Genomic DNA, 17573 nt, shown 5'->3' on the forward strand with positions numbered 1-17573 from the left:
GTTTTAGTTATTTTAATCGGCTAGAGTCTTTATGTTCTAATTTATCCTCTCAAGGAAAAATATAACGTAGTTTTGAAATCCTGTGGGTTCTAATTATTATGTCATGAATTTTTCCCTGATAGAAGGGAGATCAGATGGCAGAGAGCTGTAAGAGAAAGGGTTGCTTGAGCTCATTTTATTTCTCAGTAACAATTTAGTTGAAGGCGAACTTGAAGGTGCCAAGAAAAGAAAGTGGTATTGATTGCATCTAATCAAAAAGGCTGTCACCTAGTGCAGTTGAACTCTTCTTATGTTGGCACCCAATCAAGGAAGAGAAGGTGACTTGACATTTCGAATTATCCCCAAACTGGCCAAGTTCACCTTTCAGTGGAGATCTGCAGAAACTGAGTTTCCTTTCTTCAGTAGCACATCTTGCAAGTCAAGAATGTAAAGACCAAAAGCTCAAGGCAAGCCTCAGAAGCTCAGTAAGCAGCAAGGAAGGATAAATCCTGGTGTGTTTACCACTAATTATCATGTCCACATTAGAAGGTGTGGAAGCAAACAACGCTAGTGCTGCAAATGCCCATCATTCAGATTTATACTGGAAAGGGATCTGCCCCCTTTAAAGGCCTGGACCCAGAAACCCATGTGGTCCCAAAATAATCCTTTGACTTTTTCCCTTGGTGGAAATTTAATGTTTCTCTTTGAGAAAGATAATTCAGTGCTGGTTTCATTAATCTTCCTTATAACAGACTGCTGTAGAAAACGCACATACACAAGGATTTTAAAAGATTTCTTTCACAGTCGACCCTATCTAGTTCAAACCGAACCTTTGTGACCGATGGTGGATTCCTATGAGCGGATCCCTAGTCTAAGAAAACAACTTCTCCCCCACGCCTCCCTCTCCACCCACACCAACGTCTGACTCCTCACTCCACCTTATAGAAAGAAAATGTGTTTTTTCGCTGCCTGGAAGACTCGATAACCCAATCGATCGATTTAAAAAAAAAAAGAAGAAGAAAAGAAAAATCGTAGCCTAGACAGAAGTTGCGCGCCACCGCCCGTTCTCTGTGGGCAAAGCCCCAGGAGAAGGAACTGAATCCCATTCTCCAATCCTCAGAGCCCAGTGGCCGGAAGGCATTGGCTGGGCCTTTGCCATTGGTCCCCACCTCCTCTGCCCGGAGTTCTCTTTCGGCTCCCCACCAAGCTACACTAAGTGACTTCTCGGAAATGCTAGCAGATTCTGCTGAACAGGAAGGGAGGAAGGGGTAATGGGGCGGGGTGAGGTAAGGGAAGGTGAGGCTGCTCTTATGGATGGATGCTAGGCACACATTCGCATGAGCGCGTGCTCGCGTGCACATACACATACACTCATACACACACCCCACCCCGTAGGGTCTCTGTAAATGGGAGGTTGCGACTCCTCTGTCTCCTGCTTGTCACACAGTGGAGATGCCGCAGCATCGCCACCACCACGCCCCAAGCTGGGTCCCACCCCGGCGTGGCCAGCATCAGTGGAGGGGAGGAGGGACGGTGGGTGGGGAGGGAGCGGGTTGTGAGGAGTGGATGGAGGAGCCCTGCCTGGCCCGCGGTGGGGCGGGGCTGCAGCCTGCCTGGGCGCGCCGGGGAAGGAGGGGCGCAGTCTGCACGCCAGCCCTCACTAGCGCTCCGGCGCGGGTGTGCAGTGTCCAATTCCTTGGTGTGGCTGGCTGGGGCTGGGCTAGCTTGAGTGCCAGAAGCTGGCGGTGGCAGGCGTCTGCTGAGCAACAGGAGCCCAAAGAAAGAGGGAGAAGCAGCAGCAGAGAGGACGCGGGGGTAAAAGACCAGGAGTAAGGAAGGGTCCCGAAGCCTGCGCCCTTCTACGGGTGCACTGGGTGGGCATGACCTGCGGGCAAGGTTTCAAGTAAGTGCCTTTTCTCTTGCTCCTCTGGTGTTGCGGGCAGGGAAGCAGCCAGCTTCACTAGTCCTCTCTTCAACTGCCACACCCACCTGTGTCCTTATTCGCATCTCTCGTCTTTGACTACCCGGTGTTAGGAGACCCTAACTGTTGAAAGGGGGAAGCTGGGTGGGGTGGGGGCCAGAGGAGCTGGAGTGGCAACTGTTTTCTTTAGCAGGGCCGGAGCAACTCACCTTGTGAGTTTGCTGCCAGGTTCTGAAAATGTAGAAAGAGAAAGGCAGATGTACCTGATGGTTTACTGTCCGTTATCTGTCAATGCTAGCGGAGTTGTTGGGTTTTTTGGGTTTTTTTAGTTTGTTTGTTTTTTCAGTACCAGGGACAGATCTTATTCTTTAGGACCAAAAACATGTGTTTCCCATGGCAAATATGGGCGTGCCGAACCAGCAGCTGATTGTTACTACCTGTGGGGGACAGCGAAGAAACGCAGCACTACTTCGGAGCACACAACCATAAATAGTTGACAAGACAGCTTTGCCCCATTTCTCCACGCAGTTTGTTTTTCGGATTTAAGACTTTTATAGTGAAATTGAGATAAGATTCAAATCATTTTAACTTTTGATCGACTTCAACTTAAACTGTCATTTACATTTAGGGGAAAAAAAAACTTCTGTTATTTGTATTAAAGACAGTTAAAAGATCAAAGCAAAGTTACTAAACCAGAAAATTTAATGCCAACTTCCAGATTATAGCAAAAACTTAATTCATTATTTTAGTGTTTTTCATTACCATTGAATCATTCCCAGTAATATATATATATATCTTCTTTGAAGGTAAGAACAATTTTTATGTGAAAGGAGCGTAGGGGAGTTTCTAAAAAGCTCGCTTCAATAAGATAAAGACCGAATCAACATGAAATTTTACAAGATGGATTTTCAGTTGCAGAATGTCAGTGTTGGGAGGTTAAGTTCTTCTCAGAAACATAATATTCTTTTTTATTTATCTTCCTTCCCTGTGGCCAGAAGGGAGATATTTTTCATTCTTTCTTTTGATATTTTAAAATATACTTTCACATTTTTTGCATTAACATCAATAAAACCTATGGATATAAATATGCAAACCAAATTCGAGTATTAAGTAGTCCATTTTATTGAGGAATCTTCTAATTCTTTTTCCATTAGTTTTAAAATTTTAAAGTAGAATTTACTTTGTTGGGATTTAAAAAAATATATTGATTATTTAAAAAGCTAATCTAATCTGATCCCTATATGTGGAATTATCATGATTGTTAGAATGGTGAGTGTTTATTCATGACAAAATGCTAGATAAAATGTGGCATTTGATATAATGGAGAATGTGCCCTCTATACGGGCAACTGATAATAGCTTTGCTTAAGGTCATTTTTGTATTTTGTAGGTGTTCAAAATACCTGTCTACTAGAGGTTCCCTTTTGAGAGCAAACCACTGTGCAGTCATGAGGCTCAGTACACAGTCACCATGATTTTTATGGTGCAGGGCAGGGCTCACTGGGTACCTGATGCTTCTACAGAAGAAAGATGAGTAAGGTCTGGCTCTCTGCCAAGAGCATTTTGGTGCCTCCTTGTGTCTCCTAGGACCCAGAGAGAATCATGGGAACCCTCCTGTGGTAGTGCTTGTGTTTTCGCTACCTGTGGATGAGATGAGTTTTGGCAGCAAAGAAAAGTGAAAAATTCATAGATGGAATAAGAGGGCTCCTATTCACCTTTTTAATATGGTCAACCCGCTTTCTCTGTGGCAAGGACAAAAAAATACAATCTTACATTTTGCATGAATAATGAAAAGTAATATTTATCTATTATCTATTCCTATTAGGTGTACATAAAATGTGTGAAGTGCTAGGATTTATATGGTATTTTTCTAACCTCATAAAGGGGCTTAATGTTCATTAATGTGGATGGGTCATTCTAAATGTCATAATTGTCATAACTTCCTAAAGCTCTGTTCTCAGATTCATTCCCGCCTCCTCCTCTATCATTTGAATAAATGCCTCAACTATCCACCAAGTGTCAATTGCTCTCCCTTCCTCATGATGGCATTTCATCCTTAACCAGTCCACATTTAGCTCTATCAGTCGTGTTGTTCAGATGCACTTATCTTCAATCATACTTCTCAGACATATCTCTTCCACCCTGTTATGTAGATCTGTAGTGCCACCAAATTAGTTTAGGCCATCAGCAGAATTTATCTGGGTTCCAGCTACAGCCTTCATAGTTTGCTCTAATTCCATAGTTTGTTCTGCTGCAGGTCACTCTTCATAATAAGCAGTGATGATTCTTAAAAACATTCATTGGCTCATGACTGCATAGAAAAATGTGAATAAATGCAGGAAAACAGAAATTGGTCAACAGCAAATTCTTCCTGTTAACATACTCCCCACTCTCTGATCTGGCCCTTTTCTATGACCTCATTTCCCCTCATCTATATGCTCCAGCCACATTGGCCTTTTAGTACCTGGAACATGCAGAGAAATTTCACTTCCTAAGGTGTTTTCAGATGCTGTTCCCAGTGCCTACACTATTTCTTTCCCTCTGAATTGCTAGCTCCTTTGCAAACTTTAAACCTCAGCTCAAAGGCCTCTGATCATTCTTGATCACCTTGTCACAAGTAGGTTGTCATCTCTTAGTCCCTATTTTGGTACCTTATGTGTTTGCTTCATTTTGCTCATTAGATAACATACAGGTATTTTGTGGGTTTGTATATTACATGCTCCATAGAGCACATCTTTATTGTTGATTCAGCTTCCAGTACAGCACCTGGCATGAAGTAGTATGTGTGAGCAGGTGTTTCTAGATATTTATGTGAATTGTAAACTACAAATATATGACTTATCATAGAGCACATCAGTCTATTAAACATATGCATTTTATGATTTAGTTTATATTAAAAATTTTTTTTTAGAGATATGGGAAGGAAAGGAGAGAGGGAATGAAACATCAATGTGTGGTTGCCTCTTGTGCACCCCCTACTGGAGACCTGGCTGGCAACCCAGGCATGTACCCTGACTAGGAATCAAACCAGTGACCCTTTCATTCACAGGCTGTCACTCAATCTACTGAGTCACACCAGCCAGGGCTGATTTTTTTTTTGTTTGAGCATCTGGTATACTTACAACCCATGTATGCTGGTCTTTAAGCAGTTGTTTAGTAATAACATGTTCAAAGGTAAGTAGATTATAATGTATCTTTAGGAAAGTGGTGACCACAACTGGATTGAAATATATTTCATAGAAAAATTGGGATACATAAGCCAATGTGACTTGAGTATGAGTAACTCCTAACATACAATGGTGACTGCATTACATTTAAATCTATCTTTTACCAAGAATTTAGGGTCACTCAGTAGTCACTAAATTTCAAATATTGTTTTATAATAAATATGAGTACTTGAGCAGGCTCAGCTGATATAAATATGGTCAAGTCAGGTGAGGCCTTAGATCCAGTGTTCACATGATCTAAGTTGATGTTCAGTCCAGGCTCAAAGGGCAAACTATCTCACAAACCCAAAGTGTCCATTGAGAAAGGCTCAGAGACACACTGTGGGCTAATCCTTGGAGATCCATCACTGTTATTGGATGCCTGAGCAGGGGCTTCAGAATACATGCTGGTTAATGATAGCATCATATGCACACACACACACACACACACACACACACACACACACTGAATGTGGCAATAAGTACCCCCATTATTTTTTTGAAACTATTCCTAAAGGTAAACCAAACAAGTAGTTTTGCTATTAACATTTGGTTAAAGATTTAGCTTGTGCCCTGGCTGGTGTAGCTCAGTGGATTGAGCACGGGCTGCGAACCAAAGTGTCGCAGGTTCGATTCCCAGCCAGGGTACATGCCTGGATTGCGGGCTATAACCCCCAGCAACCGCACATTGATGTTTCTCGCTCTCTCTATCTCCCTCCCTTCCCACTCTAAAAATAAATAAATAAAATCTTTAAAAAAAAAAAGATTTAGCTTGCCAATAAGTAACCAGCACTGATTCAAGATATCATTTTTATTTTGGGGTTTCTTTTTATATGCATAAAGAACTTGCTAATCATGTCTCTTTTGAAGGACTAAACTATTTTATGAATTGTCACCAGGGATTTTGTTATATTTGATATTAAGTTGGCAATTGTGGTTCTTGTAATGCCTTGGAGTCCATCTGGTTACTAACTGAAGGTACTAACTGGGTACTCTCTTTGTATGTGTCACAGATTAGCTAATTTATTCTCATAGACAGGTAATGCAGCTTTCTTTTTCAGATCTATATAAAGTCAGATTATCACTTAAGATGGCAAGGTCATAATAAAGGATGTTATAACATTGTATAAAAATAATTCTCATCTGAGGATTTAGGGGAGAGCATTCACAGAATGTGCATAGGCCTCTTTTGTGGAATACGAGGGAATAGTTTTGGTGTCTTGCTATCCTATGAAATGAAATTTCTTCATTGAAGATTTACCTTACACCTTCTTCCCTGTACACCTGGAAGGAAATGGCCTTGGGCAACAGGGAAAGACTCGGCTCTTGGCAGCTAAAGGTAGAACAAAGTTTGGAGGAATGAAACTTGGGTGGTAAGGAAAAATGGCAGACTATGATAAAGAAAAAAGGAGACGAGAAGGCCTTGTACAGTGTCTGTGAGCAATCTGCCACAGACAAATTTGGGATGACATTACATATAGAGCTGAATTTGATATCTTTTTACCTCACTGAGGAAAGAGCTCTCTCTTTAAAATAACTATTGCATTTTAAGTAAAAAACATGCTGTTATTACTCCTTTTATGTGGGAAATAGAATACCTTTGGATTTTTAAAGTGATATAACAGGGAGCCAAATATGCCATATATTATTACTAAACTATGCCGTTACTTTAATTGTCATCTCAATGCTATTCATTTTATTACTCCCTTTTTTTGTGTCAAGTGCTTGAGAGACTGCTATTATGGATCATATATTTTTTTCAAATGTCTTCTTGGATTTTTTACCAAACTTTCTGAATCACTTCTCAAAATAAGATAAAACTCCAATTTCACCTATGATTGTTCACTTGGAAATTTAGAGGGAATAAGTACATATACGATGTCATTAACCTACCATCTCTGCCCTGAAATTAATGCTTTTTTTTTCCCCTTTCTCCTTCCCTTCTACATTTCATCTTCTGAGCATTTGATGGATTTGTCAATAACACAAATTTTGTCAAGTATTAGGTCAAACTATTCATACAAAAAAATGGAAAGTTGAGCCTCTATGGAAGATTAATAAGATTAGACAGCTGAATTAAAATATAAGCGCAAAGACATATCCCTAGAGATTTTTAGTGAAATTTTCTATGTGCTATAGGCCGAAGTTGACTTCCTATGTATGATTGTTTTTAAAAAATAGGAGTGATTTCATTAGATGTAGTGTCTTTCAACTATACTAGTTGCTCATAAACTGTGTACCTTAGAATATAATGTAATTATGATTATAAATAATGCTGCAATTAACATAGGGGCGCTTATGTTCTTTTCAATTAGTGTTTTGGAGTTCCTTGGATCACTGGGTCAAAAGGTAGATCCATTTTTATTTTTTTGAGGTGCTCCCATACAGCTTTCCACTGTGCCTGCACCAGCCTGCATTCCCACCAACTGTGCAAAATAGTCCCTGTTTCTGCACATTATCGCCAGCACTTGTTTGTTGATTTGATGACAGCCATTCTGAGAGATGATATCTTATTGTGGTTTTAATTTACATCTCTCTGATGATTAGTGACATCTGTATGTCCTCTTTGGAGAAGTGTCTATCCAGGTCTTTTGCCCATTTTAAAATTGGGTTATTTGTTGTTATTGGGTTTTTTGGTATTGAGTTTTATAAGTTCTGTATAAATTTTGGATATTAACCCCTTATCAGATGTTTTGATGAATATGTTTTCCTATTCTGTGGGGTTTTTTATTTTGTTGATATTTCCCTTTGCTGTGTAAAAACTTTTTAGTTTGATGTACTCCCATTTATTTATTTTTTCTTTTGTTTCCCTTGCCCAGGGAGATATATCTGATAAAATGTTGCTATGAGCTGTGTCTGAGATTTTGCTACCTATGTTTTCTTCTAGGTCAGGTCTAACATTTAAGTCTTTAGTCCATTTTTTAGTTGATTCTTGTGTGTAGTGTAAGAAGGTGGTCTAGTTTCACTTTTCTGCACATCTGTCCAATTTTCCCAACACCATTCATTAAATAAACTATCTTTAGCCCATCGTATGTGCTTGTTCCTCTGTCAGCTATTAACTGACCATAAAGGTGTGGGTTTATTTCTGGGCTCTCTGTTCTGTTCCATTGATATTTGTGTGTCTGTTTTTATGCCAGTACCATGCTGTTCTGATTACTATAGCTTTGTTGACAATCACCAAGATATGGAAGCAGCACAAGTGTCCATCTGTAGATGAGTAGATAAAGCAACTATGGGACATTTACACAATGGAATACTACTCAGATGTAAAAAAGAAGAAAATTTTACATTTTGCAACATTCTGGATGGACTTGGAGATTATATAATTGAAATAAGTGAAATAAGCCAGTCAGAGAAAGACAAATACCATATGATTTCACTCATATGTGGAATCTAGTAAACAAACTGAACTAACAAGCAAAATAGAGATGGATTCATAGATAGAGAGCAGCATGACAACTAATGGGGGGTAGGACATGGAGGGATTGAGCAAAAAGGAAAAAAGGACTCACGGACAACAGTGCAGTGATTGCGGGGTTGGGGATGTAAAGGGGGACTAAATGGTAATAGATGACGCAGACACTGGCCCACAGTGTCCACAGCGTTATGGATGAGATAAGATACATTCACATGGACTACCGAGTCCTATGGCGGAAAAGGGATGGCATGGCTACTCTGTCAAGGGGAGAGTGCCTTGGAGTGGCCTAGCCAATCTCTCAAGAGGAGATCATGCCAACCCTTGGCTTGATAAGCTTTTATTAGGTTCATTTTGCACAAGAATACAGTTCATCAATCATTGTCAGGCAGTAAGGATCAAACAATAGACAGCATACAAAGAACTACTAAGGCTTATTCTGAGTCAGGGTCTGTTAGCTACAGGGCTACAAAACTTTGGAAAACAAACTCATTTCCTGCTTAGACCCTTATAATTTTATTGAGAGCATTCTTAGCAAAGCAGGTTTCACAGGATTTTATGTATTCTTTCTTAGGCCTGATCACCCAGGGAACCTGCCTTTTCCAGCACAGGGCTGCACTGCCCTCTGTCATTGTTCAGGCTTAAGTCAGGCAGGGGAAGTAAGGAAGCCAAGAGATTAGGAGACTCCTCAAAGACAGAATGAGGACTCAGGCTATTTCAAAGCTGAGGGACGAGGGCCTTACCCCCTTTTGCTATAGCCCTCCAAGTCCTTCCCTGAGGGCCCCCCATGATCATGCCTGTCTTAGGTCATTGCTCCCTTGAGGAATCTTACCCATCATTGGCTAACTGATAAAGCATTGGGAGCAAGGCAGGGTGAAGTAAAAGGAGCAGAGGTGGTGCCCCTGCCAAGGAGATAAGCTTTGTCTCCTTAGTGGCTTATGATCCAAAGGTCGCTCAGCCTTAGCAATGAGGGGGTTACAGCTTCTGAAACCAGGCAGGGCGGTCCCCAACAAATGGAAAAAATACAATAAAAAGTAAAACAAAAACATATAATGTAATTGTTTAAAAATACATCATCTTAAAGACCTATAATTTACAAATTTAAAAAAGAAGTATATGTAGATATTTAAGTCCACACAGAAAATTTAAACAGAGGGAAGTGAAATAAATGTTACTTGATGAGATACCCCTTTATGTATTAATTTAAACTCAACAATGATTATTTTTTAAGTTCAGTGGTGTAAAGATAATTTATTAACCGATCTACATTTTGAATAGTATAAATAGATTATTTTATTGGTAAATTATGCCTTCACTTTCTCTGGGCAATAATATAAAGTTAACATTCCACTTCAGTAAATATTGTGTGACAATCTTTATAGATGATCTTTTCATGGAATAAAATAACAAAGTTTAAGTGATGATTTTCTCCCCTTAACATATATATTCCTTGTAGCCTGGATAAACCTGGCTCATGGTAGTTCAGGTAGTGTGAAAGGACATGGGACCCTCAGGGGTCAGCTGGTAGCAAGGTTCTTACCGTCCCATGAGATCATCCAACAGACTTTCCCAGATGAATGTCTGCAGAATGGTTATGCAGAGAAGCTCTTTTGAAAATTTATATTCTGTCCGTACTGTACTTCAGAATGTTTGTAAATATTTTATAAAGTGTTAAAGCACTGAGGAATAAAATTATATTCTTATTGTATAGTGGTCTTAGTCAAGTACTTTAACCTCTCAAGTGTAACTTCATTGTGAAATATGTGGTGTCTATTTCTGAGGGTATCTGTACAAATTAAATTAAATATACACATACACACTAAAAAAGCCATTTTAATGTCTCACATGATAAATGAGTTTTCAGTAATTGTAGGTAACAATTGGTAACTCAGGTAAATACAAATGGTACAGCATTTTGACTTTATTGTTGTTACTTTTACTTTTCATCCTATTTCAATGAATACTAATAAAGCAGTTTCCCTATTTTTAAAGACAGTTATACATCTGATATGGCACCATTCCATTTTGAACTTTTTATAACACTTTCTTGCTAAAGTTGTCAGTTATAGGCTATTACAAATAGTTTATATGAAGTATCTAAAAATTTATCAGTAGGAAAATATGGGAGAGGTGTTTAAAAATCAAGAATTATTTATCTGTACAAATATATTATTCTTACATTTGGAACCTAATCCAACAGAATTTTTATCAATGGAGAACAGTAGAGTGGAGATGACCTCCCAGTCATCTCCACTCTACTACTATGCCTTACAACTAATATTTACTTTTATAGGAAATTTTTAAAAATAACATATCATACAATTTTCCAGTTATGTATGAAATCCAGCTTACTGTAGTTATTCAGTCATTGAGAATATAACTCTGAATTTTTAAGTCAGCAGATAGGATGGCTGAGCCCGAGGGAAATATTTGCCAATATGTCCATTCATTTGCTGTATTTCATTGGTAACACATTTACAAAAATCAGAATCTTATAAAGCAATAATCGAATTAAGGGTAATAATTAAATCATTTTTATTTGTTTTCTTTATCAATCCACAATTCTTCTTTAGTTACAAAGACTAAACAACTATGTACTGTAAGAGGTGGGCCAAGGAAATATCAGGAAGACAAAAAATGAACATGTAACAGGTGTACTGCCATGAAAGAAAATACAGACAACACAGTTAATATTATGGATAATAACATCTTGTTATTACTGACAAGATCATTAATTTAACAGCTTCAAATATGGTGGTATTATTTTCACCAAGCAATACATTCAGGGATTTGCAAATGCTTCTCTCTTTTTTTGGCAGTCTTAGTCTATTTATTTATTTATTTATTTATTTTTTATTGTTGCTCAGTCACAGTTGTCCTGCCCTTTTCCCCATTACTCTAACTTGCCCCATCCCCCCTCACTCCCATGGTCAGTCCCCCACCATTGTCCTCAATTGTTTCTTTTAAAGCCCACAACCACCCTTTGAAGTGAGAATGCTAATGCTCAGAAGTTACATCCCCAAAGACTCACAGTGATTACTAGACCTGAGGAACATATACATTCTTTTTAAAGGAAAGAAAATCTTATTCCAACAACATATCAATACTTGTACATACCCCACACAGGTATACCCAGTGATTATTTTTCCAAGGATTCCACAAAAGCCTTCTACCCATAATGGAGCTGAAGTAGTCTACATTTGTAATTAAATACAGCAAACTATGTAGTTAAAATACAATAACAAGAAAGACAAAGATGAAATGTCATTTAAATATTCACCTTGAATATGTTCATGTCCTAGAAATTAAGAGTATAGAAAGTCTTAATTAGAAGAGTACAAATATTTTTGGTACCACAAATTGATACACTTAAATATAACCTAAATCATAGTCACAAAAAGTCAACTATTTATGTCATTAAAGTATTTCTTTAATGTCAATGATTCAAGGAATTTACTCAAGGGTTCTAAAACAGTTTTGAAAGCTAATTTACATTACACTTATAATAATTTTCTAATACAAGTGATTTTCTTTTAATATCTATTTTATATAATAGATATTAAAAATATCTATTTTTAGTAGGAATAGGGCTCCATAGGAAATTGGAGCCCTGAGTTCTATGATATATCTCAATATGTTCTAATGTTTGTGGATTGACAGCTTGTCTACTAGACCTGTGATTTGCAGTCAGTGTGCTGCATGTGGCACACTGGTGCACCACCAGAATTTTTAAAACGTGTGATACCTGACTATTTAGTCAGGGGACACTGACCTCTTTCCCTTTGATTGTCAAATAAAAAAATAACAAAAGCCAGCACAACAATAGCTGTCCAGTGGGAATGAATCAAAATTATATCTTTTTTGTCAGTTTCACAAAAAAATATATTTTCTGGTGTGCCGCAGAATTTTAGTAATTGGTTTATATGTCCATGACACAAAAAAAGGTTGAAAAATTGCTGTACTCGACTGTTAAGGTTTTAAGGGAAGAGACCATAGCTCATTCACATTGACATCCCTTCACAGTGTCTTGCATGCAGTCATTCTTACTCCATAGCTGCTGAATAAATGAATCAATCATTGCACAACTATATATGCTCAACTTATTAAAAATGGTTCCTTTTCACTGAAACTTACTTTCTAAGAATGTGGGGGGAATAACACAACAAAAAGTTAATAATTTATGCTTCTCAAGCCTAGCTTTCTTTCATTACTAGGTCCGGATGAAACAGTCATATATCTTAATTCTCACTCAGGAATGAACAGCACTCCTGCTTATTTTCTGCCCAGCTTAGGTTCATTAATTCTAGATGACATTTAGTCTTCTTTGTATAAAAGAGCCAAAATATTTTAGCATTTACTTGATTTGAGCATTACAAAGGCTGAAGCCCAAGCCCTTTCCTGGGAGTTATCTGTCAGAGTATTTGGTTAAGAGGTGGACTGCAGTCAGATAATTTTTAAAAAAGTGAGAATTGAAAATTCCCAACTGATTTGTGTTGACCTGGTCATCAGTCATTAAGCCCTAACTGGTTGGCTTCCAAAATGTGTAGGTCAGATATTGGAATCCAAGTGCTATCAATGCCATTGAGGTTTGTGGGAAGGAAGAACCTGGCAGAGATCCCAAGAGTAGTGGTAAAGCGATGCTGAGGTGCTCCAGGTCAGCTCCCAGAACTTTTAGCATCACTATTCTCAGCATTCATGTTTTATGAAATTTAACAGTGATTCCTTCTTTCCTTCCCTCCTCCTTTATTCCCTCCCTTCCTTCAGCAAATATTTATTGAGAAGCTACTCAGGCACTATTGTAGACACTGTAGGTACAGCAGGGAACAAAACATGGAACTTTATGCAAGTTCAGGGAAAGATAATGAATAAATAAATAAATACTTACTATCATCTGTCCTTGTATTATAATGTATGTTGTCCAGAAACATAGAACAGGACAGGGAGAGTTGAGGGGAAGAGGCATTATTTAATAAGTGTGTTTAAAAAACTTTTTTATTTTTTACCTTTTTTAAAATTTATTTTTATTAAATTTATTGGTGTGACATTGCTTAATAAAATTATGTAGGTTTTGCATGTACAATTCTACAATACATCATCTGTATTTTGTATTGTGTGCTCATCACCCAAAGTTAACAGTCTTTTTGTCACCACACACAAAACCCCTTCTATCCTTCACTACCCTCTACCCCCATTCAAGTATGGGATATAAAACTAAAAGCAACAAAGAAAGGCCTTTTAAGAGGTGATATTTAAGCAGAGACCAGAAGGAGGTAAGGAAGTGAGGGATCTAGCTCTGCAACAGAAAAATCACTCCAGTCACCAAGAGCTTCAATTGCAACCCTGTGACATATCTGATGTGTTTATGGAGCAGCAAGGAAATCCATGTGGCTGAAATGCAGAGAGCAAGGTAGAAATTAGTAGAAGATGAGGGCCTTTGGTTAATTTAGAAAGATTGCTAATTCTGCCTAGAGGTCTGTATGATGAGCCAATTCAACACTGGTGGGCATGGAACAAACTGGAAGGGGATGAAGTGTGCTTTATTTTTTTTTTCACTAGATCCCATCCCCCTGGTTCTAATTCTTTTGGGTATATACCCATAATTAGAATTGCTGGATCATATAATAATTCTATGTTTAATTTTTTTGAAGAACTATTCAACCATTTTCTACAGCAGCTACACTATTTTGTATTCCCACCAGCAATGCACAAGGATTCCAGTTTTCAATACCTTCCCTTACACTTTTTTCTCTTTTTTTTTATGGTAGCCATCCTATTGGGAATGAAGTGTCATCTCCTTGTCATCTTGATTTACCTTTCCCTAATGATTAGTGAGATTGAATATATGTTCATGAGCTTATTGCCCATTCATATATCTTCTTTGAAAAAAATGTCTATTCCAGTCCTTTGTGCATTTTTTAATAGGTTTGTTAGTTTTTGTTGTTCTTCTTGAGTTGAGGGAGTCCTTTATATATTGTGGATATTAATCCTTTATCAGATATGATTTACAAATAGTTTGTAAGTTCTCTGAGATGCCTTTTCATTTTCTAATAGTGCCTTTTGATACACAGAAATTTGTAACTTTGATAAAATATAATTTATCTATTTATTCTTGCCTGTGCATTGGAGCCATATCTAAGAACTCATTTTAAATCCAACATCTTCAGTTTTTTCCCAATGTTTTCTTATTATAGTTTTAGCTCTTAGGATTTTTTTCTATGACTGTAGACATTACAGAGTCTAACAGTCTCCAATTTCCCCTCATGCATCACTCCCAGAGGTCTGGTTTTTAGCTCAAATGTTTCTTACTCTGAGCATTTACCTTCCCCTTCAATAACCATATCTCATGCCTTTTGTATGCTAGGGTTAACATTCTTGAATTGTTTGAAGAGTATACTAGCAACTTAAGGGGATTCCTGATGTGGAAAGAATATTATATATTCATATTTTCCTAGCGTCTGATGGGGTTCATTCATCCTTTTGACCAACCTTGTTATTAAAAATGTTTGTGTTTGGTCACATCCTATATAGTGTAAGAATTCTGATTCCTTGCTAACTAATTAATAAATTAAAAACTCTTTATATTCTGTCCTAGGAATTAGAATATATGATTGATTATATGATGATTAGAATATAGAATAGATGATATGATTAATGTAGCAAGAATTCTACCTGCTGCCAGAGTGATCCCCTCTACTCAAGCACAATGTTTTGCATTGTGTGGGTACTAAATAATACTGCAGTGAGTGAGCAAATGAGTGAATGAATGAAAAAGAAAGACTATCTTATGTCATTACATGTTTAGTAAATCTGACTTCTACTGTTTAAATTTTTTACTTATTTTAACAAAACAAGTTCAGAAATCTCCTTTGCCTTTAGTCAAAATTAGTGAAGACACTAATTTTTCAATCAATTGTGCTAGAAGTGTTTTTAGAAGAATTTATTACTGAGAACTGAAGTTTGGAGGTTAGAGATTGTATCCCAAAAATGTCTTGTCCCATTAGACAGTCCTTGTGGAGGTTATGTCCATAGGCAGCACTTTTTCCCATGGGTAGCTACCAGCAAATGAAAATGGTGACTATTTATGGAAATTCTAGGTCTCTGAGTATGGTATATATTGCCATGAAAATAAGACATATGAACATATTTTGTTTATAAACAAGTCAATGCATTAATTAGAACAATAGTTGAAACATTTAAAGCCTGTAAATAAAAGTTAGGCACTTTGCCATTGAATTGTTGGATATTCTTTTTCCTAAACACCCATCTTACCTCAGAATCCAAGTCTCGAGGTCAGAATACACTGGAATATAAAGCTGAGGAAGGATGGGAATTATTTTCTTCCCATTTACTTCTTACTTTGTGGCAACCATCTAATCTGGAATTTTCTTCATGATTCTAAGCCTGTTTACATCTGAGATTCTGAAAATCTTGTCTCTGAATTATAGAAAGTAAGAAATACTATCTTGCAATTCAGCCATTTAAAAAAATACCTGTACCCTTCATCTTCTGAATACCTTTTAAACTATAGCCTCTAAAAAGAATACATTTTAAACAGTATTAAATGGGTGTTATCTTAGTACCAGACTAAGGTCAAATCTATTGCCTTGCCACAATTATAGCTGGTATGTCCATGAAAGAGCAGAGAAAGATGAAACACAGGAAATTTCTATTTATGAACATGTTAGTTTGCAAAAGGCTTGTTTGCAAGTTCATGTGTTTTATTCCATAGTCTTTAGCATCCTTAGATGAATTTCAACTAAATAAGTTGTTTCTTTATAATAAAACCAGGTACCTCCTTCCTCTGCCAATATATATTCTAAAAGAATGTCTAAACCAAAAACCTTTTAAGTAGGTGACAACTTTCCTTGATAAAATCCACAAATATTTCTAAGAATCCCTTGGTGTGCATGCCACTCAGCGCCCTTGTTGTGATAGTGAACAGGAGCACCTTGAGTCTATTGAACCATTCTTGGCCTGTCAGCAGAAGCTGTCACCATGCTTGATTTTACCTTCCTAAGCAAGTACCTTTCCTTCTCTTGCTTTAAAATTCAGTTCAGGACTATCCATTGCTATTAAAGAAACATCATCTGACCTATGCTAGACTATTTTCTCTTAATTCTTTTTTCTTTGCATCTTTCTTGCTTTTGCCTAGGTTCAGCATTTTTAAGCTACTGTATAACCCTGCTCAGACCTAATCATTTCTACTGTCAGATGATTAATCTTTCATGCACTTGCCACATTCTTTTATGCTTTTTTTTAAAAATTTCTGCTTTGGTTTCCATAACATTCCAATTCCTTTGGTTATTAAATCTTTCAACACTGTCATTGTGTTTGTATTTAATAAGCCTGATGGGTCTCATCTTCAATAACACTTAAAAACAATGGACACATCATGCACATAATGAGCCTTATGTTGGCAGGGACTTTAGAAGTAGCTGTGTGTGATGTAGATCTCTGTCTGTTGGTAGAAACCAGTGTGCTCTTGGTTTTGCAATGATCACAGCTTTGTTTTAATATTTAAAATATCCAAAATTGAAATCTCCTTCAGGAGATATGGTACTATATATGTATTACAAACATCTATCTATCATGAAGTAACCAAATTTATTCTCCTTCCTTAAGAACAGTAAGTATGCAAAGTCAATTTGTAGGAAAGTTGATAAAAATCACTAATAATAATAGTCAGACAGTTTTGGGACTTAAACTGTGTGAGGAAATGAAGTGAATGGTTAGAGTGCACTGTGCACTTAAAGTGTACTAGAAAATGTGCTTGATGATGAAACTGCAGTGTCTCATGTTTCCCTTTAGAATGACTTTATAGGAGCCCCATCTTATGATGCAGAAATGAAGCTTAAAAGAGATTAATTAATTTGCCCAAGCACAAAAGCTAGGAAGCAGTAGAGATGGAATCTGAACCCAAGTCTCTGGAGCCACAAACCTAACTATGTTATGTTGTCTTCCTATTTTACTGCATACCTATTTTAGAATGAAGCTATAAACATGTTATGAAAATAAAGTAAATATGTCGCAAATATTCTCCATTTAAATTTTAA

General features: G+C 37.3%; 1 protein-coding gene across 4 annotated transcripts in view; it reads left to right on the top strand.

Annotated features, from left to right (window-relative positions):
- Positions 1-1616: 1616 nt before the first annotated feature.
- SCN9A (sodium voltage-gated channel alpha subunit 9) overlaps positions 1617-17573 on the top strand; it is a 128555-nt gene continuing 112598 nt past the window's right edge. For 2 of the 4 annotated variants that reach the window (XM_028509930.2, XM_036023356.1), the window contains exon 1: positions 1618-1882. The gene's annotated coding sequence lies outside the window, so the exon portion shown is untranslated. Of the gene's footprint in view, positions 1883-17573 lie in introns of all 4 variants that reach the window. The other 2 variants (XM_028509929.2, XM_036023357.1) reach the window with 2 other exon arrangements.

The sequence above is a fragment of the Phyllostomus discolor genome, chromosome 4 (assembly GCF_004126475.2).
Source record: "Phyllostomus discolor isolate MPI-MPIP mPhyDis1 chromosome 4, mPhyDis1.pri.v3, whole genome shotgun sequence".
Taxonomy (NCBI): Eukaryota; Metazoa; Chordata; class Mammalia; order Chiroptera; family Phyllostomidae; genus Phyllostomus; species Phyllostomus discolor.